This window comes from Aethalodelphis obliquidens, unplaced genomic scaffold (assembly GCF_003676395.1).
Source record: "Aethalodelphis obliquidens isolate GAN/ISIS:26980383/991018 unplaced genomic scaffold, ASM367639v1 scaffold7, whole genome shotgun sequence".
In the NCBI taxonomy this organism is placed as follows: domain Eukaryota; kingdom Metazoa; phylum Chordata; class Mammalia; order Artiodactyla; family Delphinidae; genus Aethalodelphis; species Aethalodelphis obliquidens.
This window is the reverse complement of record NW_020837951.1, coordinates 29483687-29499276: the sequence shown is the minus strand read 5'-3', so window position 1 is coordinate 29499276 and position 15590 is coordinate 29483687. Positions and strand designations below refer to the sequence as shown.

The 15590-nt window shown below is 36.7% G+C and overlaps 1 pseudogene; it reads right to left on the bottom strand.

Annotated features, from left to right (window-relative positions):
• Positions 1-1221: 1221 nt before the first annotated feature.
• LOC113619421 (protein zyg-11 homolog A-like) overlaps positions 1222-15590 on the bottom strand; it is a 49318-nt pseudogene continuing 34949 nt past the window's right edge.

Sequence of the window (15590 nt, the reverse complement as noted above, 5' to 3'; positions counted from 1 at the left end):
GTCCCCTGCATTGGCAGGAAGATTCTTAACCACTGTACCACCAGGGAAGTCCATCGATATTTATATTTCAATCCCAACAATTTATTTCATTTTTGCCCTAAACATTTCAAAGTAATACAACCACGTATGTTAACCTATTTAATTCTCATTTATAACGAATACATATGTAGTACTAGGAAATTACTTCAAGGAATATTTATATAACGAAAAAAAATTCCAAGAAAGTGTTTGTCTACATATAATGAGACAGCAATTTAAAAACAACGACAATAAAAGAGTATTTTTTATGGCTCCTATTACCTAAAGACCGTATACCTAAGCTGTCTTAATGCTCTTGACAAGGTATCTGTATACCCCCAAGAGCTATGGAAATCTCTCAAGGCCCCAGTCTTTGGTTCTTTATCTTATTACGCTTTCCTATTTCTGTGTTTCCCCTCTTGGTTTGGATACTGCAATAATCTAATCCCATCTTATGAGAATCTATGCTAAAATTTCTATCTAGCTTCTGAGATCAAGAGAAGTAATATCCATTGTAGTCCAGCAACTCTACGAATAGTTCCACTATACCCTCAAAGCAATCCCTGATCTCTAGGGACCCAGTGTGAGTGACCCTATGCTTTTGTTGTATTTCACAATGATATTGCAATACTTAGGCTCCCAGTGCCTGAGCCCTGTTCACTAGCTGTGCCTTATTTGATTACAGGCTGTATAGATGGCAGGATATTCCCAGAAATGCAAACCCCTGGATCTTTCTGCACCACCCTCCAGATTCCTGTTCTCCTGAATTCTTTCTGTTCAACCAGCAGTAAAGATGAATTTAGAGTACTCTTGTACTAAACCTCCAGAAGCCTTTCCAACTTCTGCTTGCCATTTTTTGATGTTTAAATGAAGTATTTAATTGAGAAATTAAAGACACCCTCAGCTGAGAACATACATATTACTCTGCTCAGAACACTCCTTTTCACACAAATATGAGCCCCTCCCCCTACACATACTCACAAGGATTCCTGCACATACTGACTATGCAATAAAATCTAGGAGTTCTTTAAATCGTCCCCTCCCCCTTCAAAAAAAACAAACAAACAAACAAAGATCAACAAAATGTAACTAAGCAGGACCCTGTGGGGCCTTTCCTCCCCCTATGTCCTCTGCCTGCCTCTTGTTTGTGGAAACCTGTAGTCTCCCAGGCCTCCCCTGAGTCACACAAGATTGGCTCAAGAATTAATGATTCTTAGTGACAAAAGTGACAGTCGGCCCAGGAGTGACAAAAGTAGCAGTCGGCCCAGGAGAACTGGCAACAATCTAAACAGTAAATCAGCCATATAGTGGTCACAGAATCTTTAGTTCCTCTCTGCAGTACTTAGATAACAGTACCTGATACACATTTCCTGAGTTGTTTTACAGATGCTAAAACCCCCACCAAATGGAAGAAGTTAACGACTTAATGACCAGGAGCACATAGCCCCCAGGCCTATTGGAGCTTGAGGATTGATAATGTTAACGCTAGCTATGACACTCACCATCAAACAATCAGAGAATTGTGCACCAGCTGATTACATACCCTGCAACTCCCCTCACTCACCTTGCCTTTAAAAATGCTTTCCTGAAAATCATCATCACAACCTGGTGTCAGCAGACTGGCTTTACTGCCAGTGGACAAGCAGACCTAAGTTTGGTTCAGTAACAAAACACTCTATGAAAGAAATTCATGAAATATGCCAGAAATCCCTGTACGCTGGGGGAGTGTTCCTGCCTTATTTGCTTCAACTTTCATAATATTGCCATCTTTATATGAGGTCCAGTAAGATTCATTCCTAGTGAACCCCCCTAGTCAGTACAGAAATATTATATGGAAAAGTGTTGGCCTCAGTGAGAAGATACATTTTCTAAAACCCTGTGATTACACAGCATTATCTTAGTGTCTCCTGCCATGTATCCTGGGAAATATATTGCTGTACAATTAACAGGAGCATAGTCTTAGTACGTTGATCAAGCTAGAATTGCTTCTTTAACAGCTCCCTTCCCACACAGAGCTTAATTTAAATTCCCCAATAAAAATTACATATGACTACTCAGTAAAGACTTGGGGAGTTGCTTCAAGCTCTACTATTTTCAAATCCTGAACCCCTTTGCTCTGGTGGTTGCCCTATGTTCAGCTTCTTCCCTAATGCTGTTCCATGTAAATGAAGTCCAAACATTTTGATTTTGTGATTGCCTTTAGCTCTATACTTTGCAATTTGGGAATTATCTGTGTCCTACTTTCTGGCTTTAAACCCAGGCCTTTGGAACTTTTTCTAGACTTTCACTTGTCTTTATGAAAACAGATCTCTAACCTGATTTTTACAGCTACATATTGATTTGGAAGTCAACTAGAAGGTAATCTCCATAAGAGCAGGAATATTTATACTAATGTATCCCAACATCTGGAGTAATGCATAAGTGTTTAGTTTATATTTGTTGAATAAATAAATGGATGAGGAATCTGTGTCGCAAACAGATAATTTTTTGAAAGTTTCACAGTTAATTACTAATGGAAGAAGCAGCGGAACCCAGGTTGCCACCCCGGCACTTTCTAATAGACTTCATTGCCTATAGTTTTCTTTTTTCTTCTGGTGACAAACCAAATATATTTATTAAATATTTTTAGTAAACAGTAATTAGGAGGGATTTACTGTACTTTGAGTTTGAGTCTAAAGTGTGAAATTGTAGTAACCAGCCTCCAAGATGGCTCCCAATGATACCATGTCCTGGTGTGCACAACCTTGACTGTGGGCTGAAATTATTGACTCCCTCTTGAACAAGGTAAAGGCTACCTCCTGAGAGATCCTGAGACAGAATCATCTGACTTGACTCAGTTATACCATATCAGGCTTCTGACCCCTCAGAAACTATGTGGGATAATATATGTTTTTGCTTTTAAGTTCTAAGTTGTGGGGTAATTTGTTAAGCAACAACAAATAACTAATAAAATCATTTTTAAAATAAATGTACCACCATTTACAACCAAAATTATGAAGTAAAAAATATTATATATATACACCACATACACATATCTGTGTGTAATATTTATACATTATATATTTTGTTAAAGCTGTCTCTATATGTATTACATATGTTATATATCTGTGGAGTCCCTTAGGTTAATAAGATCATTCAACACAGAGGGGTATTTCTGAAAATTGCTGAAGTAAATTCTGAAGTCATCTAGAATGAAGGCTGCGATCCCCTGTGCTTTGGGGTTTGCCTCACTGTGCTCCTAGATGCCACACGATAGCTGCAGTATTTGCTGGGGTTTTTACAGCAGACACGATACATAGCCCACAGTGACCAGAGTAGTACTGAAACTGAGCAGGACCCTGTGGGGCTCCTGGGCGTGGAAGCCTTACTGTATTCCCCATTTCTTGGGACTAGGCTTCAGCTTCCATGACCTTCCCTGAGTTCCAAAGGGTAGGTTCAAACGGTTGCTAATCAGGGAAGGGAGGGGATACAGAGACAAGGGAGGAGCAGTCAAGAAACAATAGCGCAGCCTTGGGGCAGGATCCTGGTTCTGACTCGAGTACACATGAAAATATCTTTGAGCTCTTCTGCAGAACTCAAACTCCCAACAACTGGGAGATGTTACTACTTGATGAAGCATTCTTCATTCCAGAGAGAAGGTCACAGTTTGATAACCTTGAGCACCATAGAAGCTCATCAGGAGACCACCTGTGGCCAGATTAAAGCCATGCAGGCTCTACACATACCCTGATCCTTATCAGCAATCCCACCCTTGAACCATTGCTATAAACCTCCTCACCAAATCCCCCCTGGTTGGGACACAGTTTCTAGGGCATGAGCCAACTGTGTCCCCCTTTGCCCGGCAAAGCAATAAAACTATTCTTTTCTATTTCACACAAAAATCTGTCTCTGAGATTCAATTTGGCACTGGTGCACAGAAGCTGAGTTTTCAGCATCAGTACCAAGAAGTATCTGTAGGTCACAAATGCTGTCATATTACACCTTGAACTTGGCCATTTCTGGATGTTTCCATGCAGATCCTGGAAAAGAGCACTCCTGTGAAGAACGTGGAATATTCAAGGCTGTTAATCAGATATCAGATGGTATACGAGGCCTGCAGCAAAACAACTGACTTCCACTTCTTTGCTGTGAAGCAAACTGCTGATATGCTTCACTACATCTTCAGTCACTAGCTTGGAAGAGAGTTCTCTGACTTCAGCTATGTTGTTCTCCAAGCCTTGAATGAAGAGTGCCAGTCCTCAGTTTTCAATAAATTGCTTGCAGGCAGCTAGAGATTCATCTTCAAGATTCCAAAGTGCTTTCGAAATAAACAAGAGAGCGACATCATGTGAATTCTCAGTATTCTTTTGTTTTCCTACTGCTAGAAGATCCTTGATTGCCATGAAGAGCTTTCTTTTAGGTTGTGAAGTTTGCTGAGATGAGCGTTGCACGGCTAGAAAAGAGTTGGAAGCTCACTGCCACTATGTGCATGCCTTCAGAGCCATCTCGTAACAAACTTGGCAGCATCATACCAGTCTAATGGAACACTGGCATGGATCCTTGCCAAGGCATCACACCAAGGAATTAACTGGTTACTCCCTGAGGGAAACTCCATAGCTTCGGAAGACTTTGTATTCCACCACATCTTTCAGAACACAATCTCTCCAAGGTAACAATCAGATCTTTCAGGCAGACATTAGCCAGAGTAAGGAGATGCCTCCTCTTGCACCATGTAGCAGCCCAGGGCATCCTTTTGAAAGTAGAGAGGGACAATGGTATTGTTCCAGAAGCTGTGGTGCAAGAAGTGAACCAGTAAACCATGATGCCCAAGAAGGGAGAAGGTGTCAAGCTGGGCCTGGATTCCTGTGAGATGTAATATGGGCCTACTCTATGAATAGGGCACACTGCACTCCTATTGGGAATGTTTTAATATCTACCAAATTGAAATGATACGATACAATTTTCTTGATCTAAAGTAAATTTCAAAACTTCCTATGGAAATAATTAATGAATAATTAAAAAATAAGAAACTACAACAAAGACATATTCCAATGAAATTTTAGATATTAAAGTATATCAGATAAATCCTAAAATTATCACCACTGGGGAAGGGGGCAGGATATTTAAAATATGGTAAGGCAATGGATTAACAACCACAGAGTTTAAAGAGAAGAGATTTTGATCAAATAATTAATGGCTCCAAGGCAATGCTTCAAATCAAGAAAATAATCAAAATAAAAGGAATATCATAAAACAAGTAGAGATGATAAAAAATAATAAAATTTTCTCAATAATAATCCTTAACATGGCTATAAAAGCATTCAGATGTTACTTCAAAAAACTGAAAGAAAACACATTAATATGTAAGAATAATAATTTGGATGAAAAAAATCTCTGATTATATCAGCAAATATTCTAGGTAGTATATTTATGTTCAGAGGGGTAGTATTTTTCTTTTTCACTGGGATGATTTTTATTTTTGGTACAAATTGATGCACAGTATCAAAGACAGTGCATCTGTGTTTTTATATATAGGTAACATGTTACCCCCCAAAAACTTATCCCATTACTTAGTACCTTAAAAAAATTCATTTATTATGTGACACAATTTTTTGAGGGATCAGAATTGAAATGAGAATATGTAATTTCAAAATCATTGGAGAAGAATAAAAATGGCAAAAAAATACTTTTCAAAAATGTTAACAAAACAAGAACTAGAGAAGGAAATATCAAGGAAGCATATAATACAGAAAGGTATAATAACTTTATTACAGCAAGATGGAGATAATAAGCTTTGATTGGATCCAAAAGCAAAATCTAACATTATGCTGTTATAAAGGAAAATGTGAGAAATAAATGTTATAATTAAGTGGAATTAAGGAATTGTCTGTTCTCATTCTTAGCCCTCAGAGCCACTCTCCAGCAGCAAAAATAGATCACTCAATTGAACTAATTAACTGAAGTCTTTCAGAGTCCCTAAGAAGGCAGATGTTAAAAACTGTTGTAATACTTTCCATTCCACTAAATGAACAGAAGAGTAACTAAATGCCCTAAGGCACAATACGAGGGACCTATTGATTAGAAGTATGGGAGAGGGTTTTTATCTAAAAGGAAGAAAAATATATCACTTTAGAAAATTATATCATTTCATGTAGGATCAATCAAACCAAAAACCATCTACCAGTAAGAATAGTATTTTAAAGACCACAATTGAAATCTTAGGTTATTGCTTTGAATTGGGTTAGAGTATTTCATTCCTCACTTAATTATGCTTACAAGCCTGGGAAATGGCAAACATTGATGATCATCCAGCAGAAACCTAGGGCATTCCTAAAGCTAGTAGACCAACTATTGAGGGCATTTTCTGTTGAAAGGATCAAGGGACCAAGCTCTCTTCTTGTGAGCAGGGACATAGTTTTCTGAGAAGTGAAGGGTATCATTTGGTGTGAAGAGATAGCAGTCATTCAACAAATAGTTATTGTTTTACCTTATGTTTCACACAAAGTACTGAGGATAGAGTAGTGAACAAGGACTACAATGTTCCTCTTCTTCATGGTATTAAGTTCTAGTAAGGTAACTTAGAAAGTGAACATAACATAAAAGGAATCAATTAATTGGGGATTATACATTCAGAGAGTGAATGAGAAATTCACCTAAAAAGAGTGGTCAGGGAAGCCCTCTCTGAGGATGGACTGTTTTATCAAACCATAATGAGATACAGCTAGGTACATAAAATTCCGGGGTTGTGTGGGGAAGAATTCCAGACACAGGGAAAAAATGTGTAAAAGCCCAATGGTAGAAATAAGCCATGCTTTGTACAGAACAAAAAGCCAGACAGAGTGGCTGTAGCACAGTATTAAGGAGGACAGTGAAGAGCGAAGTTTTAAGAGATAGATATTAGCTATAGTATATAGACCACAACAACATGTTTGGATATTATTCAAGGAACAATGAAAAGCAACTGGATAAAGTTAAGCATATGGAATGAGGATGGTAACTGGCAGAGGGTGGAAAATGTAGGGCTGCTAATTTTTTTTTCTTAAGGCTACTCCGTTTGCTATGCTGAGAATTAATGGGAGGGGAACCAATTAGAAAGCTACAGTTATAAGCTTAGTGAATATTAGTATAGTTTTAGCCAGGGAGGTAACAGGAGATATGGAGAGAAATAGACTCAGTACATATTTATATTTGAGATAGAATGAATAAGACTTCTTAATGAATTAAATAGGGTAATAGTGGAAGAAACAAATGAATAAATTAACTACTAGGTGATTTGGCCTGACAAACTAGGTGAAAAGTCTTAGGATTCACGTATACAAGAAAAATTGGAGAAAGAAGTAGTCTTGAAGAAACGGAGAGTGTGATTTATAATTTTCTTTTGTACACTTGTAAATCTGATAAGTCTATTAGATGCACAAGCGATGATGACCTTTAGATGTACAAATGAAGAAAGTTGAATATAACATGATATATATGTACATACATATACTTTATGAGCACAAATATATGGATTATATATTAAATTATATATACTAAAATTACCTTAACACAGGATGATTTCTGTTTTGCCAGCTTCATTGAGGCATAACTGACAAATAAAATTTACATACATTTAAAATATACAGCTTGATGTTCTGATGCATGTAAATATTGTGAAATAATTACCACAATTAAGCTAATAAATATATCTATTACCTTGCATAGTTACCACTTTCGTTTCTTTTTTTGTCATGAGTATGCTTAAGAGCTATCATCTTAGCAAATTTTGAATTTCAAGTATACAGTACAGTATTGTTAATTATAGTCACCATACATACTGCATATGTGTGTATATATATGCATTATGCATATATATTACATTGTATTTTACTATATACTATATATACTATATAAATACAATGTACCATATATACTATGTAATATGTATATAATGTACTAGGCATATATATTGATGGGGATCAGGGCAGGGTGTTTCAGAATGTGTCATTTTGGCATGTGAATTACAGATTATTTCAAATTGAAGACAATCAAGGCCCAACAGACTCAAGAAGAGCTTTTTAGCTACCCCTTAACTGCCTAAAAGAATTTAGATAAGGCACCTGTACCAGGAAGAGAGGTATTAGCAAACATAACTTTATTTTTGCATCAGAAGGACTTAGCCACATAGCACAGCAAACAGGCAGACATACGTTTACCAAACATATGCTCTTCCCATCTTCCTGTGAATTGTCTTAATCCCCTTTGAAGTTCCAGACCCCTCCCCGCTTCTCCTTGGCTCAGGATGGCATATAAATCTTAACACTCTGACGGTCAGAGAGCTTGGTATCTTTGGGATTCCCATGTGTATGAAATTAAATTAAATGCTTTTCTCCTGTTACTCTCTCTTTTGTTACAGGGGTGTCTTAGCCAAGAACCTAGAAGGATAGATGGGAAATTATTTTTCCTCCCCTACAGCATACTATATTAGATCTCCACAACTTATTCATCTTGTATAACTAAAACTTTGTATCCTTAGACCAACATTCCCCCATTTCCCCATGGCCCTAGCCCTTGGTAACATCCATGCTACTCTCTGTGTCTATGACTTTGACTACTGTAGATCCCACATGTAAAATGTTTTTATATACAATGCATACAGAGTGTAGGTTAAGTTTCAACTTACTGTCTCCACAAGTATTTAAAATTAGGTTAATTATTTTCTGATGAAATTTGTTAAATCTAGAACTTAAGAACAAATGGGATAGATCTCTCCCTGCCCAGATTAAAATTCTAGGAAACTGTGAAACAATCTCAATCATTATCAAGGAAGAAAAGATAGTAAAAGTTGAACTCTCAAGTATTCAGAAATAAATGGCAATGAGAATGCATAATATTAAAACTTACGGAATTCAGGAAATATTTCACCAATGGAAGATATGCTTCCTTTAATTTATTATGGGAGTAAATAAAAATAAAGTCCTACTCAAGATGCTTGAAAATAAAACAAATAAACCCACAGGAAATATGAGACTAATTTACAACAAAGTCATTAATGAATTAGAAAACAATGGACTTGCAGAATGGCCATCATTAAAAAGTCTACAAATAACCAGTGCTGGAGAGGGTGTAGAGAAAAGGGAACCCTCCTACACTGTTGGTGGGAATAAAATTGGTGCAGCCACTGTGGAAAACAGTATGGAGGGTCCTCATAAAACTAAAAACAGAATTACCATATGATCCAGCAATCCCACTCTTGGGCATATACCCAGACAAAACTATAATTCAAAAAGATACATGCACCCCTGTGTTTATGGCAGCATTATTCACAATAGCCAAGACATGGAAACAACCTAAATGTCCATCAACAGATGAATGGATAAAGATGTGGTACATATATACAATGGGATACTACTCAGTCCTAAAAAGGAATGAAATAATGCCATTTGCAGCAACATGGAAGCAAATAGGGATTATCATACTAAGTGAAGTAAGTCAGAAAGAGAAAGTCAAGTATCATATGCTATCACTTAAATGTAGAATCTAAAATATGACACAAATGAACCTATCTATGAAATAGAAATAGAATCAGGGACAGAGCAAAGAGACTGGTGGTTGCTAAGAGGGAGGAGTTGGGGGAGGCATGGACTGGGAGTGTGGGATTAGCAGATGCAAATTGGTATATATAGAATGGATAAACAGCAAGGTCCTATTGTATAGCACAGGAAACTATACTCAATATCCTGTGACAAACCATAATGGAAAAGAATGTGAAAAAGAATGTATATATGTGTATAACTGAGTCACTTTGCTGTACAACAGTAATTAACACAACATTGTAATTCAACTATAGTTCAGTAAAGAATAAATTAAAAAAAGAAAACAATGGACTTGGTAAATATACGCAAGCTCATTTCCTTAAAATAGTGAGTACATAAGGTGTAAAACAAAATGTAAACACTTTATGAAGGCTAATTAAGAAACACATAACCTAAATAGACATTTCTCCAAAGAAGATATAGATTGCCAACAAACACATGAAAGAATGCTCAACATCATTAATCATTAGAGAAATGCAAATCAAAACTACAATGAGATATCAGCTCACACTGGTCAGAATGGCCATCATCAAAAAATCTAGAAACAATAAATGCTGGAGAGGGTGTGGAGAAAAGGGAACACTCTTGCACTGCTGGTGGGCATGTAAATTGATACAGCCACTACGGAGAACAGTATGGATGTTCCTTAAAAACCTAAAAATAGAACTACATATGACCCAGCAATTCTACTACTGGGCATATACCCTGAGAAAACCATAATTCAAAGAGTCATGTACCAAAATGTTCATTGCAGCTCTATTTACAATAGCCAGGACATGGAAGCAACCTAAGTGTCCATGAACAGATGATGGATAAAGAAGATGTGGCACATATATACAATGGAATATTACTCAGCCATAGAAAGAAACGAAATTGAGTTATTTGTAGTGAGGTGGATGGACCTAGAGTCTGTAATACAGAGTGAAGTAAGTCAAAAAGAGAAAAACAAATACTGTATGCTAACACATATATATGGAATCTAAAACAAAATAAGGTTATTAAGAACCTAGGGGCAGGATGGGAATAAAGACACAGATTTACTAGAGAATGGACTTGAGGATATGGGGAGGGGGAAGGGTAAGCTGTGACAAAGTGAGAGAGTGGCATGGACATATATACACTACCAAATGTAAAACAGATAGCTAGTGGGAAGCAGCCCCATAGCACAGGGAGATCAGCTCTGTGCTTTGTGACCACCTAGAGGGGTGGGATAGGGAGGGTGGGAGGAGACGCAAGAGGGAAGAGATATGGGGATATATGTATACGTACAGCTGATTCACTTTGTTATAAAGCAGAAACTAACACACCATTGTAAAGCAATTATACTACAATAAAGATGTTAAAAAAAAGAAAAAAGGAAAAGAAGAAATGTCCTGGGAAACAAAAAATAAGTCAAGAAGTAAGGATGAGTCCAAATGCTGACAAACTATTGAAAAACAAAGCCCCTCCCCAAATTAATGCACAATATGACTGGCCTAGCACCGTAAAAGGATAGCATATGATGAGACAGAACTCTATCTATAAGTTATTCTAGAGTTCCTTAGATTACAGATACTATGGTATATAGCCCAGCTGAGGTACATGGAATGGTTCTTTGTTCCTGACCTCAGTAAATAACTAATAACAATAAAAAGAAAATATTTCTGAAGTTACAATGGAGTTATAAGCTTAGGGAAACTGTGAGGCCTCTGTACAGGAATAACTTCTAAGCCATAACGATATATGTGTTAAAAAAAGGAGACAGCAGGCCCAAAAAGGAGTCACTTGTACTAAACCCCAGGTCAGAAGACCGAGAGTTAATACTTAACCTAATTGCAATTTCAACACCCACCCCCACAAGGAATATGACCTTTAACCATCCAACCTGGAATTTCCTGGTCAGCATGGAGGAAATCTGCTGATAGACCCTTTTCATTCCCCTTAGGAAGGTGACCTTGCCTAAAACAATGCATTCCTTGCTAATAATTTCCTTTTTTTCCTCTCCTTCTCTGCCTTTGAAAACTTTCCTTTTCTGTAGCTTGACAGAGCTGAGTTCTTTTCTATTGTTACATGGGATTTTGCCCAATTCATAAATTGTTTAATAAAGCCAATTTTATCTCTAAAATTTGCTCAGTTGAATTTTTGTTATTTAAATGTATGGCTCTAGTTATGTTAAGCAAAGTAAGGAGATTTCTGTGAATTAACACCTCTTGTTACATCTATGCAAATGAAATTGGTCAAATAAAGCATAAAATTAATGATACTGGCTTATAAAATCACAAAACAAACTTATGGAATGGACATGTTTTAGGGATAACCACTTGATAAGTATGAACTATGGGAACAAAACTAACACATATCCCTGCCAACATTAGCCAAGTGTGAATAGCAAGTCCTTTGGTGGGAAGTGAGTGGTGAGCATTTTGTACCCTGAGATAAACCAAAAATAACAGGGTTTTTGCTTTTGTCCCAGACTAATTCCTTAGATTTTCCTACAAATTATTGATTCTCTAAGGAAAACGATTTTATCATTGACTTTTTCAAAGCTGATACCTTTATAAATATGATAATCATGAGAAAAAAATTTTTTTCAAATCTGAATAGACTAACTGGCAATATTGTGTTTTTCCCTTTAAATGTCTTTTGCATTTTCTATTTAATTATTCAGTCCTTCTAAGTCTGACACCCTTGCATTTCTGGTAAACAGAGTTCTCTTTCCTAAATTCTTTTGTCTCTGAGTCATTCCTTCACACAAAGGTAGTTCAAATCAAAGTTCTTCTCTGGGATATTTTGCTGGAATGATGAGAAGAGAGATTCTGATGGGATTCAGGACAGGCCACACCAAAATGTGCCACTTTGGCATATGGCTTATATGGAACTGACAATCAAGGCCCAACAGACTCAAGAAGAGCTTTTTGCCTCCCCCTCAACTGCCTAAAAGATTTTAGATAGGGAGCCTGTATCAGGAGGAGAGTTATTACAAAAGATGACTTTTTTTTTTTTTTTACATCAGAAAGACTTATCTGCAGAGCACGACAAACATTTTCTTTTTTTTTTTTTTTAAAAATAAATTTATTTATTTATTTATTTTGGGGTGTGTTGGGTCTTGGTTTCTGTGCGAGGGCTTTCTCTAGTTGCGGCGAGCGGGGGCTACTCTTCATCGCGGTGCGCGGGCCTCTTACTGTCGCGGCCTCCCTTGTTGCGGAGCGCAGGCTCCAGACACGTAGGCTCAGTAGTTGTGGCTCACGGGCCTAGTTGCTCCGTGGCATGTGGGATCTTCCCAGACCAGGGCTCGAACCCGTGTCCCCTGCATTGGCAGGCAGATTCTCAACCACTGCGCCACCAGGAAAGCCCACGGCAAACATTTGTTTACCAAACATTTGCTCTTCCCATATTCCTGTGAATTATTTTCTTCCCCTTTGAAGTCGCAGACCCCTACTCCCTTCTGCTTAGCTCAGGATGACATATAAGCTTCAATTTCCTGACTGCCAGAGAGCCTCACAACTTTGGCATTCCCATATGTACACAATGAAAGTTTTTATTTTCTGTTGTTAATCTGTATTGTGTCAATTTAATAATCAGGCCAGGCAAAGAATCTAGAAGAGAAGGAGAAGTTTTCCTCCCTTACAGCTCTTTCACACTGGAGATGAGGTTGAGAATGTGGGAGCACAGAAATACACACTGGAACCCCAAATTTCTAGCTTCACAGTTGAAGAAAACAAAACAGATGCAAGAAGGAAGTGGACTTGTAGAAAGAAGCCAACACTACAGGAAACAGACCAGTCCCAACAGGATTAAAACAATTATATCCAATTATCCCAGACTCCTTACATCAACCCTGACCATCCTTCAATATGCTCTTATTTCCTTTTTGGCCTAAGCTAGTTCAAGCTTGTTTTTAATCCCTTATAATGAAGGGAGCCCTAACTAATCCAACAATATGGTATACTCAGAAGTATATGAAATGTTCAGGATGAGAGAAGCAGCTGTTGGGGTGAAGTCTAAAGAAGTTAGTTGGAACTTGTGTCGCCAGATGGAACAAAAAGCCTGCTTAAATCAGTTTTGCCAAGGGTGAAGATTGTCACTAAAGCTTCATATGTGAATATTATCCAAATAGTGGTTTTATACCTGACATGATCAACTTTCATTTCCCTTTACAAGTTCAGTTTGGCAACTGACAATCAGTCATATTATGAGGCTAATGGGAGAAAACTTAAGTTTGAAGGCAATGACTGATTTTTTTTTTTTTTTAAGGAAGAATTTTATTTTATGGTAATTCTGGTTGAAGTTTTCAACCAAAATTCAAGTTTTTGCCTGTAGAGGTTATGTGTCAACTGATGGTAGGCCAGAATTATTTTGAAAGTTGAGGTTTATCTCAGTTTCCATGCATTCAGATCCAGTTTTCAATCTTCTCTTGACAACTTTTTCACATAGAACTTAGAAATCTCCACTGATGTCCCCAGCATGTGTGCTAATTTCAACACTGTTTTTCCAAGTTTTACTCAATTCTATGCTGACTTACTTTAAGGTTCATTAAACTCCTCTGCACACTGACTTGGTCCTAAATTAGCTATTGGAAGCCTGGTGATTGACTGAACTTTTGTCACTATGGATTTGCCTTTCTTATTTTTACTAGATTGATATTCACTACTTTTTAATTTGGCTGTTTTCCTTTCCATTAAATTGATTCTCCTAGTTGATGATTACAGTGAAGAACATGGGGAACATTATTCTAATATACCTTCTTTATCTTAAGCCCATTTCAGTCAGATTTTACCTGGGAAGGATTGCAAGCCATTGTGCACTGCTTTTTAAAATTAAGCTATTCAGTAGGTCCTTGTCAGTTATCTATTTTATATATAGTAGAGTGTATATTTTAATCCCAAAGGGAACTATACTCAATATCTTGAAATAACCTATAATGGAAAAGAATGTAAAAAAAGAATAAATACATATACATATGTATAACTGAATCACTTTTAAATCAACTATATTTCAATAAAAATTTTAAAAAATAGAGCTATTTTTCTAATAGTTAAGGTGAACAGTGATTTGGGAAAATATCAATGATTGACATGAGTGAAAAGAGAATTCATAATACTTTTAAATTAATATAGTCTTGATTATTGTTTTCATATTAGTGAAAATAAAATAACTTCAGAGTAGAAGTACCAGTGCATTTTCTTTTGTCATTTACATCCTGATAGAGTATTTCTCAACTTCCCATATTTAGTTATACTTTAAATGTTTATTGTTGAATTTTCCTGCTAACATATTACCTTTAGCAATAAGATAAAAGAATAATAAGCCAGTTAATTGGATAAGGTGTTAGCTTTTGGGTGTCTATGACACCCCAGCGTTTTGTAATTTTTTCCCCTTAAAGAAAGAAAGGACAATAGTTGACACAAAATTGCCGAACAAAGGAAAAGTGTTAAAACTGGGAAGTCTCTGATTGTGGGAATGAATTGTTAAGTGAGTTTTCCCAAGTTTACAATTAAGCTAGAATTCATAACTATGTGCTCTTTGATCCAAATACCCCAAGGGTGTGGAATCATTACACATATCATTACACATAAAAGCACAACAGGAAGTTTGATGCTTCTTTGACATAAGAATCCAGTTACACTGCAAAAGATTTTCTACTGGAAAGGCTGGATAAATGCTTAATGGTTTCTATTTTACTTATTTTTTCAAATTAAGGAGTTCTTTTAATAAGCACCTTAAATAGTGACATACCATTTTTCTTGTTTTTTTAAAGTATCATATAGAGTCACTAATTTTAACTCAATATTCTATGTGTGTTGATCCATTATAACTATTTCTATTTTTAATCTCTCATTTTTCCAAATGTTCTTCAACGATGGTGAGGGCTTCATTAAGGGACTGCTGTATCCATTTGAACCCACTCTGTTAGTTTTTGAAAATTTGTTTGCTCATCTGAGAATATATCCCAGACTTGACCATTTCTGTTCCCAGACCTAGAATCAACTAGTGTCTCAAGGAACCTGAGTTTCTTTCAGTGATGAATGGTTTTAGAGT